Source organism: Papio anubis, chromosome 17 (assembly GCF_008728515.1).
Source record: "Papio anubis isolate 15944 chromosome 17, Panubis1.0, whole genome shotgun sequence".
Lineage (NCBI taxonomy): Eukaryota > Metazoa > Chordata > Mammalia > Primates > Cercopithecidae > Papio > Papio anubis.
In genome coordinates, this window is record NC_044992.1 from 28,221,080 (window position 1) to 28,234,199 (window position 13,120).

Genomic DNA, 13,120 nt, shown 5'->3' on the forward strand with positions numbered 1-13,120 from the left:
GAATGGCGTCAACCCGGGAGGCGGAGCTTGCAGTGAGCTGAGATCTGGCCACTGCACTCCAGCCTGGGCGACAGAGCGAGACTCCGTCTCAAAAAAAAAAAAAAAAAAAAAGAAATTTGAAAACATAGAAGAATGGTTTTTAAAAATAGGCACAGGCCAGGCACGATGGCTCATGCCTGTAATCGTAACACTTTGGGAGGATGCGGCAGGTGGATCAACATAGTGAAACCCCGACTCTACTAAAAATACAAAAATTATCTGGGCGGGGTGGCGCATGCCTGTAATCCCAGCTATTTGGGAGGTTGAGGAAGGAGAATCGCTTGAACCCAGGAGGTGGAGGTTGCGGTGAGCCAAGATGGCACCACTGCACTCCAGCCTGCACAAAAGGGAGTGAGACTCCATTTAAAAAAAAAAAAAAGGCACAAAAGCAAAACCTGTTTGATAAAAAATTGATAATGCAGATGAATCAATAACAGAATAAAAAGCATCAGGGACGTTATCAAGAAAAATTTTATAAAGTACCTGGCTCCATTGGGATTATGGGAAAACTTTTTTTAAAACTTCAAAATCAGGCCAGGCACCATGACTCTTACCTACAATCCTCACACTTTGGGAGGCCAAGGCAGGCATATCACTTGAGGCCAGGAGTTCAAGACCAGCCTGGCTAACACAGTGAAATCCTCACCCCTACTGAAAATACAAAAATTAGCCAGACATGATGGCAGGTGCCTATAATCCCAGCTACTTGGGAGGCTGAGGCAGGAGAATCGCTAGAATCCAGGAGGCGGAGGTTGCAGTGAGCCAAAATCATGCCACTTCACTCAAGCCTGGGTGACAGAGTGAGACCCTATCTCAAAAACAAAAACAACCCAAGACAAAAACAAAAAAACTTCAAAATTATATAATTATCACATTATTAAATATATATTGTTTGACACACAAAAAATGGCAGGCTACAACATTCAGTTTTATATATTGTATAAACAATATTATGACGATCAATAACCTTTTCACCCTTATCTCCCTTATCTCTTATCGTCTTAGTAATATTACATTCTTTTACAATTTGTAAGCATCAAATAAACAGAATTTTATATTCTGCTTTTATCACATAACACCGCTACAACCCTTCCAAGTTATTACGCTTTTAGTTATAGGTTTCAAAGGCTATATTACGTTTCATCAAGAAGATGCTTAATACAATGTTGCATGTAGAAACTATTTTTAAAAGATGCATATTAATGAACTGGGCACGTCTCAATTGTTAAAATGAAATTGCTCCCAATTCATACTTAAATATAAATAATAGTCATAAATCATTTACTCAACAAATATTTATTGGATATCTATTATTTGCCTACCACTGTGCTAAATCTAGAAGAGACATTGGTGAACAAAACAAACGTGGTCCCTCTTCTTGAGGAGGTAGACAGTAAACAAGTGACTCTTACGGACAAAAGTTTAGAATGTCAGGGGAGCTTAGAGTGGAAACACTGCCCTCACCTGGCAGTTGGAGGGGAAATGGGTCCAGAGAAGGATTTCCAGAAAAAGTAACATTTGAATTAGGATCTGAAGAATGCAAATGATGTGAAGAGTTAATTTGGTGAAGAAGGGTGGGAATAATTTTCTAGACAGAAGTAAGAAGGAGTATGTCAAGTTTAAAAGACTGACAGCACAGAGCTGGAGGGATAGAGGCAGGAGATGAGGTTGGAACGATGCTCAGGTGTCCGACTGTACATTGTTTGGTAAGCCACTTTAAGGATTCCTGGCTTTACCCTAAGAGTAATGAGAAGCCAGCCAGACATCGTAGCTCACGCCTGTAATCCTAGCACTTTGGGAGGCCGAGGCAGGCAGATCATCTGAGGTCAGGAGCTTGAGACCAGCCTGGTCAACATAGTGAAACCCCATCTCTACTAAAAATAAAAAAATTAGTCGGGCTGCGCTTATAGTCCCAGCTACTTGGGAGACTGAGGAATGAGAATCGCTTGAACCTGGGAGGTAGAGGTTGCAGAGAGTCGAAATCACGCCACTGCACTCCAGCCTGGGCAACAGAAGGAGACTCTGTCTCAAAAGAAAGGGCTGGGCACGGTGGCTCACACCTGTAATCCCAGCATTTTGGGAGGCCGAGGTGGGCAGATCATGAGGTCAGGAGATGGAGACCATCCTGGCTAACACGGTGAAACCCCGTCTCTACTAAAATTACAAAAAATTAGCCAGGCATGGTGGCACACACCTATAGTCCCAGCTACTTGGGAGGCTGAGGCAGGAGAATCACTTGAACCCAGGAAGCGGAGGTTGCAGTGAGCTGAGATCGTCCCACTGCACTCCAGCCTGGCAACAGAGCAAGACTCCATCTCAAAAAAAAAAAAAAAAAAAAGGTAAAGGGAAGCCATTGGAGGATGTTAAGCAGGAAGACACGGCATCAGACGAACATTTTTTAAAGTTCTTTCTAGCTGAAGCAGGCTAGAGCAGTCATGGAAAAGACCTTTCAGGATATGGTTTCAGCAGCCCAAATGAGAACAGATGGTGATGTAGACTAAGGTGGTGACAATGGAGAAGTAGGCAGAGTTGAGAGAGATTTAGAATTAAGCCGGCAGATTTGAGAAAGATTTAGAAGTAAGCCGAGCGGCCTGGCGATTGATGGCAATTCGTGTCTATTATTTTAATTGCTCCTCTTCCATCTCAATCCAATGGATAAGAACCAGAATGGGCCCAGTCACTGGTGGGAGCTGTTTCTGAGATACTGCTTCTCACCCCGGATTAAAAACCATAGCTTAGCCAAACACTGAAAGGGAGAAAGGATCCAAATGTGGAGAGAGAACCTGGATATATGCCAAAGCTTAAGCAGCCGGAAGCAGAAATCTCTACCAAGGCCTGGGATCAAGAATTCTGATATAAGAAGATCAAATCAATCAAGTCCAGATTAAAAACAAAGGGCATAGTAGGCAGATTGATGTTTGTGCTCCTCATGAGCTGAAAGAGCTAACATTTATTGAGCCAGGAACTGTACCAAAACCTTTATATACATAATCTCATTGATTCCTCACAACAAATACTGTTACCTTTATTTTATCAATGAGGAAGCGGAGGATGGGGGACATATTCAGAGTCATATGAGTGAGGCTCAAATCCAGGAGTATTTGATTCTAAATGCTAGTGCTTCTAATTAAAACCTAGACTCTGTCTCTCTCTCTCTCTCTCTCTCTCTCTCTCTTTTTTTTTTTTTTTAGCAACAGGGTCTCGCTGTCATCCAGACTGGAGTGCAGTGGTGCAGTCATAGCTCACTGCAGCCTTCAGCTCCTGAACTCAAGCAGTCCTCCCACCTCAGCCTCCCAAGTAGCTGGGACTACAGGTGTATGCCACCATGCCTGGCTAGTTTTCTCGTTTTTCTTTTTGAGACAGATTCTCGCTCTGCTGCCCAGGCTTGAAGGCAGTGGCGGGATCTTGGCTCACTGCACCCTCCACCTCCTGGGTTCAAGTGATCCTTCCACCTCAGCCTCCTGAGTAGCTGGAATGACCGGCACGCACCACTACTCCCAGGTAATTTTTGTATTTTTAGTAGAGACAGTGTTTTACCATGTTGGCCAGTCTGGTCTTAAACTCCTGACCTCAAATGATCCACCTTCCTCGGCCTCCCAGAGTGCTGGGATTACAGGCGTGAGCCACCGCACCCAGCCCTGGCTAGTTTTTCTGTTTTTTTGTTTTGTAGAGATGGGGTCTTGCTATGTTACCCAGGCTGTTCTCAAACTTCTGGGCTCAAGTGATCCTCCCACCTTGACCTCCCAAAGTGCTGGGATTACAGGCATAAGCGACCACACCCAACCCAAAATCTAGACTCTTAATCATTGTGCAAACTGGTCTCCCAAATTATTAGGCCTCTTGGAAGACAAGAGAGTTTTCATTACTCTGGTAAGAATAACCATTCTGGAATAATCTGCCTGGTATTTGTGATAGCATTTATTTTATAAAACACATTTGATAACAAGAAAAACTATTTCTGTTAAACACAGGCGAGCAAAAGTCATACGTAAAAACATAGCTAGACAGAACACCTAGGGCTTTCACAAGTATCTACTTTAATTAATGTCAGTAAACAACATAACCCAATGCAGTGACGCACTTGCAAGAATTACATCTCAATCCAACTAGATCATAGTTTCCCAGTCAACACAACTTAAGATTCTCTGAAAACAAAACAGTATATATATTATGAAAAACAAGAAAACATAGTTGGGCTCAGTGGCTCATGCCTGTAATCCCAGCACTTTGGGAGGCTAAGGTGGGCAGACTGCTTGAGCCCAGGAGTTTGAGACCAGTCTGAGCAGGGAAATCCAGTCTCTACAAGATACAAAAAAATTAGCTGGGTGTGGTGGTGCATGGTCTATAGTCTCAGCTCCTCCAGAGAGTCTGAGATGGGAGGATCACTTGACCCTGGGAAGGTCGAGACTGCAGTGAGCCACGATTGCATCACCGTACTCCAGCCTGGGTGACAGAGTGAGATCCTGTCTCAAAAAAAAGAAAAATCAAAATAAGAAAACCCTTTTCATAGCGATGAAGCAATCAGCTAACTGCTAAAGAATCTTCACAGGCATGGCCGGGTACAGTGGATCACGCCTGTAATCCCAGCACATTGGGAGGCCACGGCAGGACGATTGCTTGAGGTCAGGAGTTTGAAACCAGCCTGGTCAATCTAGCAAGACTTCCTCTCTACAGAAACAAAAAAAAATTAGCCAGGCACCCTCGTGCTCAGTGCCTGTAGTCCCAGCACTTTCAAAGGCTGAAGCGGGAGGATCCTTTGAGCCCTGGAAGGTCGAGGCTGCAGTGAGTTGTGATTGCGCCACTGCACGCCAGCCTGGGTGAAAGAGCAAGACCCTGTCTCAAAAAAAAAAGAATCTTCACAAGCATCCCTTCCTTCCAAGGCTCATCCCTTGTCTTATCTGAAGATTTGCTCCCCAGAACTATGAGAACCCTCTACATCTCTCTTTCTCAGCCCAGCCAGGATGCGGGACTCTCTGGGCTGGAGTCCTACATCCTAGGCCTCAGCTACAAGGTGAGTCCAGTCTAAGGGCCAGCTCCTCTCATTGTCTATTTCATTTATTTATTAAAAGTGTAGACGTAAAGTGTCTACTTCGTCCTCTCTTGCTTAAAGTGGGTATGTCTGGAAGAGTCTACATCCACAGAGGGGATTTTCATCTTAGAGTTATGAGGTCTCTTTGAGAGACTCTGCATTCCATCGAATAGGCACGGCTCAGATCTCTCCGGACAATCTGTACTTACCTTGCGAATTAAAAGATTCCACAGGGTTGAGATGCTGAAAAGATGAGAAAGTTCCAGGAGTTCTGATATACTTAGGAGTCCCTGCAGTTTGGCTGAGGACAGTGGTAACCCTCAAAGGCTAGAAATGGCTCTCAAATCTGAGCTCTCTGCAGAAAAACAAGCCCAGGAAAAAGACTGCTTTGGTATTTCTGAGAATGAAACTAGAAGGTTGCCGCCTTTTTTAAGTTTCCATTTCTCAGAATGCTCCTACTCACTTTAGGCCTGCCTTTCTAGCTTCAAGGGGGGAAAAAAAAAAAGTGCTATTTCCTGCTTATCAGTAGAGTAAGTGGGTCAAAGACTAGTTCTGGCTAAAGACTAAAGAAACTTTATCAGAAGAAATCCTTCAAACACTCTGGAGAACAATGCTACAAAAATGTTTTTTTTGGATACACACCAAACTGTTATTAAGGATTACTCTCTCAGGAGTGGAACTGGAGAGGAAGAAGATGGAAAGGGAGGAGAGAATTGTTACCTCGTACAGTAGGCCTGAGTTACTCAAGAAATATTTTTCTGTTGGCAAGGAAAAGGGAAAAAACAAAATGAAAAGAAACAGTGAAAGAGCCAGAAAGGAAATTAAACGGTGCATCTCACTGACTTTCTCTTAATTTTTAGAGTAGCCTACATAATCCTAACAGTTGTCACTGCAGCCGAGATGAAATTCCTGCTGGATTCACTGTTATTAATTTAGCTGCCAATACTGTTGCTATCGTTCTAATCAAGTTCCTGCTAATTTTTGACCTGCTGTCTCCCTCAACAGCCCACAGGAGTCACAATTCCCTTGAGCTCTTGTTGGTTTCTTGTTCCATTTCTTTTGGGTGTCTATCTTTATACATTGAAAAAATTATTACAGTGTGGATTTAGCAATCATTTTTAGTTATAAGAAAAGGTGCTGTGCACTAGAGGTAATTGAATTAGAGATGTCATTCATTAATCAGATAATTAGTTCCCAATCTTCACTGCCTGTCCAAATCCTTTGGCATGCTTTTTAAAAATTCAGATGCGGCCGGGCGCGGTGGCTCAAGCCTGTAATCCCAGCACTTTGGGAGGCCGAGACGGGCGGATCACGAGGTCAGGAGATCGAGACCATCCTAGCTGACACGGTGAAACCCTGTCTCTACTAAAAAATACAAAAACTTAGCCGGGCGAGGTGGCGGGCGCCTGTAGTCCCAGCTACTCGGGAGGCTGAGGCAGGAGAATGGCGTAAACCCAGGAGGTGGAGCTTGCAGTGAGCTGAGATCCGGCCACTGCACTCCAGCCTGGGCGACAGAGCGAGACTCCGTCTCAAAAAAAAAAAAAAAAAAAAAAAATTCAGATGCTAAGGTCCTTGCTCAGACATTCTGAATTAGACTATCAAGTAGCAGTGCAATATCATCAGGAGGTAGAGAAATATCACATATACACAACACACATACATAAGCATAAACAAAGAGACAGGCACAAACAGATCTTAAAATTTTCATTTAAAATCTTAGCCATGAATTAGGTATACATAAACACAAAATTTAATACTTTTGGTAAAAGTTGATTCTCATTTTTGCCTATTAATATTTTCTTTCGATCTCATCTTTCCATAGACGTTTGTTTAGGATGACAGCTTTCTTTAAAAACAAAATCCTTTTAGATATAAAAGTTCAAATCTTCGAAGCTGTACCTATCTTAATTATAACTCAAAACCAGTAAGTTTTTATAGCTTAAAATCAATAAGGCTTTTATCACTTAACCACGGATGCAAGCGGCATCCCCAAGGAGGATGCAAGCCATGCAGCCGTTTTGCCGGGCGCGGTGGCTCACGCCTGTAATCCCGGTATTTTGGGAGGCTGCAGTGGGCGGATCACTTGAGGTCAGGAGTTCGAGACCAGCCTGGCTAATATGGTGAAACCCCGTCTCTACAAAAAATACAAAAATTAGCCAGGTGTGGTGGCGCATGTCTGAAATTCCAGATACTCGGGAGACTGAGGCAAGAGAATCACTTGAGCCTGTTGAGGTGGAGGTTATAGTGACTGAGATCACACCACTGCACTCCAGCGTGGGCGACAGAGTGAAACCGTGTCTCAAAAAAAAAAAAGACAATGAAAGTTCAGATGACAAACGCCTCTTATGGACTGGGACCTTTTATTAAGACAAACTTATCTGAGAGCTGGCACAGTCGGACGAAAATGCTGCTTATCTTAGAACTTGGGTTCCAGGCTGGCCCCCTGATGCAAACCAGCAACACTTGCGCCCCCTGGCGGCGAAGACCAGAGAGACTATTTTAAAACCAGGCTCTCGGGACATAAAACGAAAGAAGAATCTCATCTTATGATTTTCTTCCTTGTGACAAACAACACAAACGACATCGACAATGCACACAAGGACTTTTTATTATTCCTGGGAGGCTGTGGATCATACCCAGACCAAATTTATAAAAGTGACAATTCAAAGAACTCATTCTTACAAATGTTTTTCTCCTGCCGATCTGAATTTGGAAAGGAAAAGACAAGTAAAATGTTTAACGTTCTCCTCTCCACAGGGCACTTCAGGTAGATATGTGGGGGAGCTGACTTTGGTAAGAATTTTTACCTTTTGCAGGTTCTGTCAGCTCTTCCGGGATCCCACCCACAGGCTCTGAAGTGAGTGGCGCATCCCAGCCTTCTAGGGTCCCATTTTCACTACCAGAAACTATAGGGGAGGCAAAACTTTACTTCTGTTCTCTTAGGGATTTTGGCTAGGCCTGAGGATTAAATTGGCCTATGACAGATTAACAAGAGAAAAACATACAGATTTTTACATATAGGAGCCCCTAAAGAAAATTGAAGAAGTGCCGAAACCTAAAAGCTTATGTAGTAGGATGAGCAAAGAGTGCAATTGTAGAAAAGTAATTACATTAAATTATGTGTGGAGGCAAAGGAGGATAAGGGTTATTTTAGCAAGGTCTGTTTGTAGAGGATTATCCTGGTTATGACCCCTGTCGAAGAATGCTTTTTCTTCTCCTGGTACAGGGACGGCATCTTTCACATGGGACTTTTATCTCCTGTTTTCAGGAAGAAAAAAAGATTAAGATTCCCTTTTTGCATCTTCTATTTTCTTTTTATTATTATTATTATTTCAACAGTTTTGGGGGAACAGGTGGTGTTTGGTTACATGGATAATTCTTCAGTCGTAATTGCTGAGATTTTGGTGCACCCATCACCCGAGCAGTGTACACTGCACCCAATGTGTAGCCTTTTATCCCTCACCCTTCTCCCACCCTTCCCCCGAGTCCTCAAAGTCCGTTATATTATTTTTATGCCTTTGTGTCCTCATATGCATCTGCTACTTTCAAGTGCCTTTAGCTCAAAATAATCCTTATGTCAAAATGGCATATTTGGGGACAACCGATTCTGCCACCCTTCGGTACCTTTAGCCAAACAGAGGTTTGCTTTACAGACCTCCTGATTTCTGTGCCTGGCAACTGCACAAGGAGGGCACACCCACGTACCATCTTCCCACAATGACCCGTGGGGAAGCAAGGAAAGAAGGTTGCTTCTGTCCTAATTGTGTTGCTCTGTTGCGCAGTTCCCTAAAATGTCTGCCCCCACCCCACCCCACCCTACCCCATATTTTATGGAGTTAGGTGAAGAGCTTTCTCCTCCTTTACTTGCCCATCATCTTCTTCCCTATAGGCACAAGTTCCGGCTGCTCATGAAACCAGTTGGAACGTAAGGGGCACTACTGCCCTGATAATCTTGGCTCCTTACTCAAAGGCACTGAGAACCACCTCTCCCTAGGCTGCAATGTGGGAAATGCCTCACATACTATATGGGACACTGCAGAGAAGAAAGGGGTCACTGGAACAATCAACCCAAACAGGATATAAAATGGAATGTATGCCATGATTACAGCTCTGCTAAAATATATCTGCCACTAGACTAGCCCAGGAAATGAACAAGCAAAAGTGAAAGCAGTTGCATGATTCGGCGGTAATAATAGGGATTGAATTTTCTTTTGTGGTTCTCTATTTTCTAATCTTTCTATAATGTAATTATATAGAACTTGTAATGACAGATATATCTTTTATGTTTCTTAGTATACAAAATGCTATCCTCTGAACATTTTCCTATTATGTAAGTCATTTACGTAATCATATTGATTTTGCAGAAAAATTTAGAGGCTAAGAATGCCATCAGTATTCTAAGTGTATTTGATCCAAGTCTCAACATAAAATCAAATGAATTACTGTCAACACAGAAGGAGACTTATGCCTTTAACTTTGATGTACAAACAGAAGAACATAGAAGCTAACATGGACTTTGGAGTCGGACAGACACGGGTTCAGATCTCAGACTCAGAACTTGCTAGTGCTGTGATCTTGGGTAAGGTATTTATGATTTCTTTATTTATTTACTTATTTATTTATTTTTAGAGCTAGAGTCTTGTGGTGTTGTCCAGGCTGGAGTGCAGTAGTATGATCATGGCTCACTGTAACCTTGAACTCCTGGGCTTAGACAATCCTTCCACCTCAGTCTCCCATGTAGCTGGACTACAGGAGCGTGCCACCACACCCTGCTAATTTAAAAAATTTTTTATAGAGATAAGGTCTCTCTATATTGCCCAGGCTGGTCTCAAACTCCTGGCCTCAAGCAATCCTCCAGCTTTGGCCTCCTAAGGTGCTGAGATCACAGGTGTGAGCCATCGAAACTGGCCCTAAGTATTTATCTTTTAAGTCAGAGTCTCCTCAGCTGTAAATTGGAACTATTAAGATCTAAAATTTATTGGGAGCTTTCCACATACTATGCTTTATTTAAATATCTTATTTATTTGTTTGTTTGTTTGTTTTTTGAGACGGAGTCTCACTCTGTCGTCCAGGCTGGAATGCAGTAGCATGATCTTGACTCACTGCAACCTCTGCCTCCCAGGCTCAAGTGATTCTTCTGCCTCAGCCTCCCAAGTAGCTGGGATTACAGGTGCATGCCACCACACCCAGCTAATTGTTTTGTTTTTTTAGTAGACACAGAGTTTCACCATGATGACCAGGCTGGTCTTGAACTCTCGACCTCAAGTGATCTTCTCGCCTCAGCCTCTCAAAGTGCTGGAATTTCAGGCATGAGCCACCGTGCCCAGCCAATGTCATATTTATTTATTATTTTTACTTTTTCAGACAGTATCATGCTCTGTCCCCCAGGCTACAGTGTAGCGGCTTTCTGTAACCTCAACCTCCTGGTTGATCAAGTGATCCTCCTACCTCAGCCCCCAAAGTAGCTGAGACTACTGGCACACATCACCATGCCTGACAAATTCTGGGGGTTTGTTCATTTGTTTGTTTTGTGGAGATGGGGTTTCACCATGTTACCCAGGCTAGTCTCAAACTCTTGGGCTGACGTGATCCACCTGCCTCGGCTTCGCAAAATGCTGGGATTACAGGTGTCAGCCACCATGGTCAGCCTAAATGTAGTATTAGCTTTCAATCTTCATCTTTACCTTAAGACATAGGTATGAATTTTATCTCTGTTTTATAGATGAGAAAACTGAATCTTAAAGAGGTAAAGTAACTTGCTCAAGATCATCCAGCCAATTAAGAATAGAATTGGAATTCCAGGCCAGAGTTGACCTGACCCCTGGACTCAAGCTCTTAACACTTACACTGTCTTATCCTACCTTCCTGCTATACATAATTCAAAGACTGGTTGGGGGGTTAAAAGATATATTTTTAAAACAATTTGCACCATGTCTAGCACATACTAAGCACTTAATATATGTTTGTTGTAACTGTATGTATCAGAGGAGACATCAATGGGACTGTAAAGGTATTTTGATGTATTAGCCTTTGGTTGGTGGGGTTTGTCATATGTGGCTGGCTAGGAAGGAAGCACCTGCTTCCTTCATTGTCTCCCCCTCTACCACACGCCTCTTTCAAACTGTACAACTGGGCAAAGACAGCCTTCCCTGATTAAAGCAGGGATGAGGGACTTTATCTGCAATTGGTCCAAGAGAACTCTGAAGTAGTAAACAATAACAGGAGAAAATACACAGTGGCTATGTCTTAATTTCTCACTATTCACACCTATGTTAAATTGAGAATGAAAGGAGGAACAAAAGTGAAAACTGATCCCGTTTCTTTCAAAATCATGTTTGCCTTCTGTTAACTGAAGATATTGAATGGGGCAGCTAAGGGCCCTCCTTCCCTTTGTGAATGAGGTAGATTCAGAGAGAAAACACTGTCCCTGGAACTTTCTGAATGCCTATTTCCTTTGATAATCAGCAATATCTGCTCTGACGTTGTACCTATATTTGTCAGGGATTTTAAGGGAAGGAAGGTGGGGACATCGTAATTCTACATCACCAGGAAATGGCTGCAAGGTTGCAATGGGAGAAGGTAAGATGCAGCAGCCTTGGAGGGGATCTGGCAGTTCCTGTCAGGAGGGCCTGACCTTGGATGGATCAGGAATATGAGCAGAGTCTGATCCTGAGCTTTGCAGATCAAGAAATTCCGATTTTTCCAGAATGATCAAGAGGCTCTGTGATGACTGCAGATATTAACTGTAGGAAACAGAATAGGCTAGTCAGCTGTGTGCTTACAGTAAAGGCTAACACTTTCCAGAGACGAGAGCTTGACAGAGGACCCTGATGGAAAACATAAGTATTCTTGTTCACTCTGAATATTCCAGCATACACTGGAGAGTATTTTCAGAGTATTTATAACTTCTCAGAGTTTGGATTATGAGAATAAGGATTCTATTCAAATGTCACATTTAACAAACTTGGCCACTTACTTGATATGTGACTTTGAGAAAGTGAAATTCTCTGTGCTTCAGCTGTATCATTTACGAAGTAGAGATAATGTGTAGATATTTCATAGAGTTGTTGTGAGAATGTATGCAAAGCATTTAGCAAATTGTAGCTGATTATAGTAAGATTTCAATAAATAGTAGCATGCAGTTATTATAAACTTTGTATTTATTTCAGATTGAAGCTTCTTGAAAATAATTTTATGTTCAGCTTGCCCAAAACCTTGGGGAAATGGAGGCAAGTCAGCTTCATAGAAGATCGAGTTGACCTCTGCAGTTTCTCCTCTTTTCTCAAATGAGTTTCTCCATGTCAGAGTTTCTCCTTTTAAAAAGTCCTGTTTAGGCTAGGCGCAGTGGCTCACGCCTGTAATCCCAGCACTTTGGGAGGCTGAGGCAAGAGGATTGCTTGAGCTCAGAAGTTTGAGACCAGCCTGGGCAAGATGGCAAAATCCTGTCTCTACAAAAAGTGCCAAAATTATCCAGGCGTGGTGGCACACACCTGTAGTCCCAGCTACTCAGAAGCTGAGGTGGGAGGATCGCCTGATTCTGGGAAGTGGAGGCTGCAGTGAGCTATGATTGTGCTACTGCACCCCAATGTGAGCAAAAAGAATGAGACCCTGTCTCAAAAAATTTTTTTAATTAAAAAAATATTAAAAGGTTCTGGTCATGGTCAGAGGCATCTTTTCTTTTCTCTTTGTACCCTATGTCAGTTTTAAGTGACCACAGATTTTTTTTAATATAGTGTCGAAGTTATATAATTCATGTTTCTACCCATAGTTCTCCAAGTTAAGTGCTTCCTCTGCAGTTCTGGGTTAGGGTGGTGAGCCTTAGTTTCACTCTCTGTGCTCCCTTGCAGCCCTTTTAGAGTCACCTGTTTCCAAGATATCATTGCCTTTTTTGTCATCAGAACCTGATGTCAGCATTTTGTTCTCTCAGTTAATGCAGCAAAATGTATACGTTATCAGATGCAGTGACTGGGGTTTTCTATTCACTTCGCATCAGAACTAATCTGAATAAGGTGATTCTTTCATCCAGGTCGCCTTTTCATCCAGTAAACCCAT

The 13,120-nt window shown here is 42.7% G+C and overlaps 1 protein-coding gene across 1 annotated transcript in view; it reads right to left on the reverse strand.

Annotated features, from left to right (window-relative positions):
- Positions 1–5,682, reverse strand: part of SLFN12L (schlafen family member 12 like) — a 59,897-nt gene extending 54,215 nt beyond the window's left edge. Inside the window, exon 1 of the mRNA XM_021928936.2 lies at positions 5,278–5,682. The gene's annotated coding sequence lies outside the window, so the exon portion shown is untranslated. The remainder of the gene's footprint in view (positions 1–5,277) is intronic.
- Positions 5,683–13,120: the final 7,438 nt, after the last annotated feature.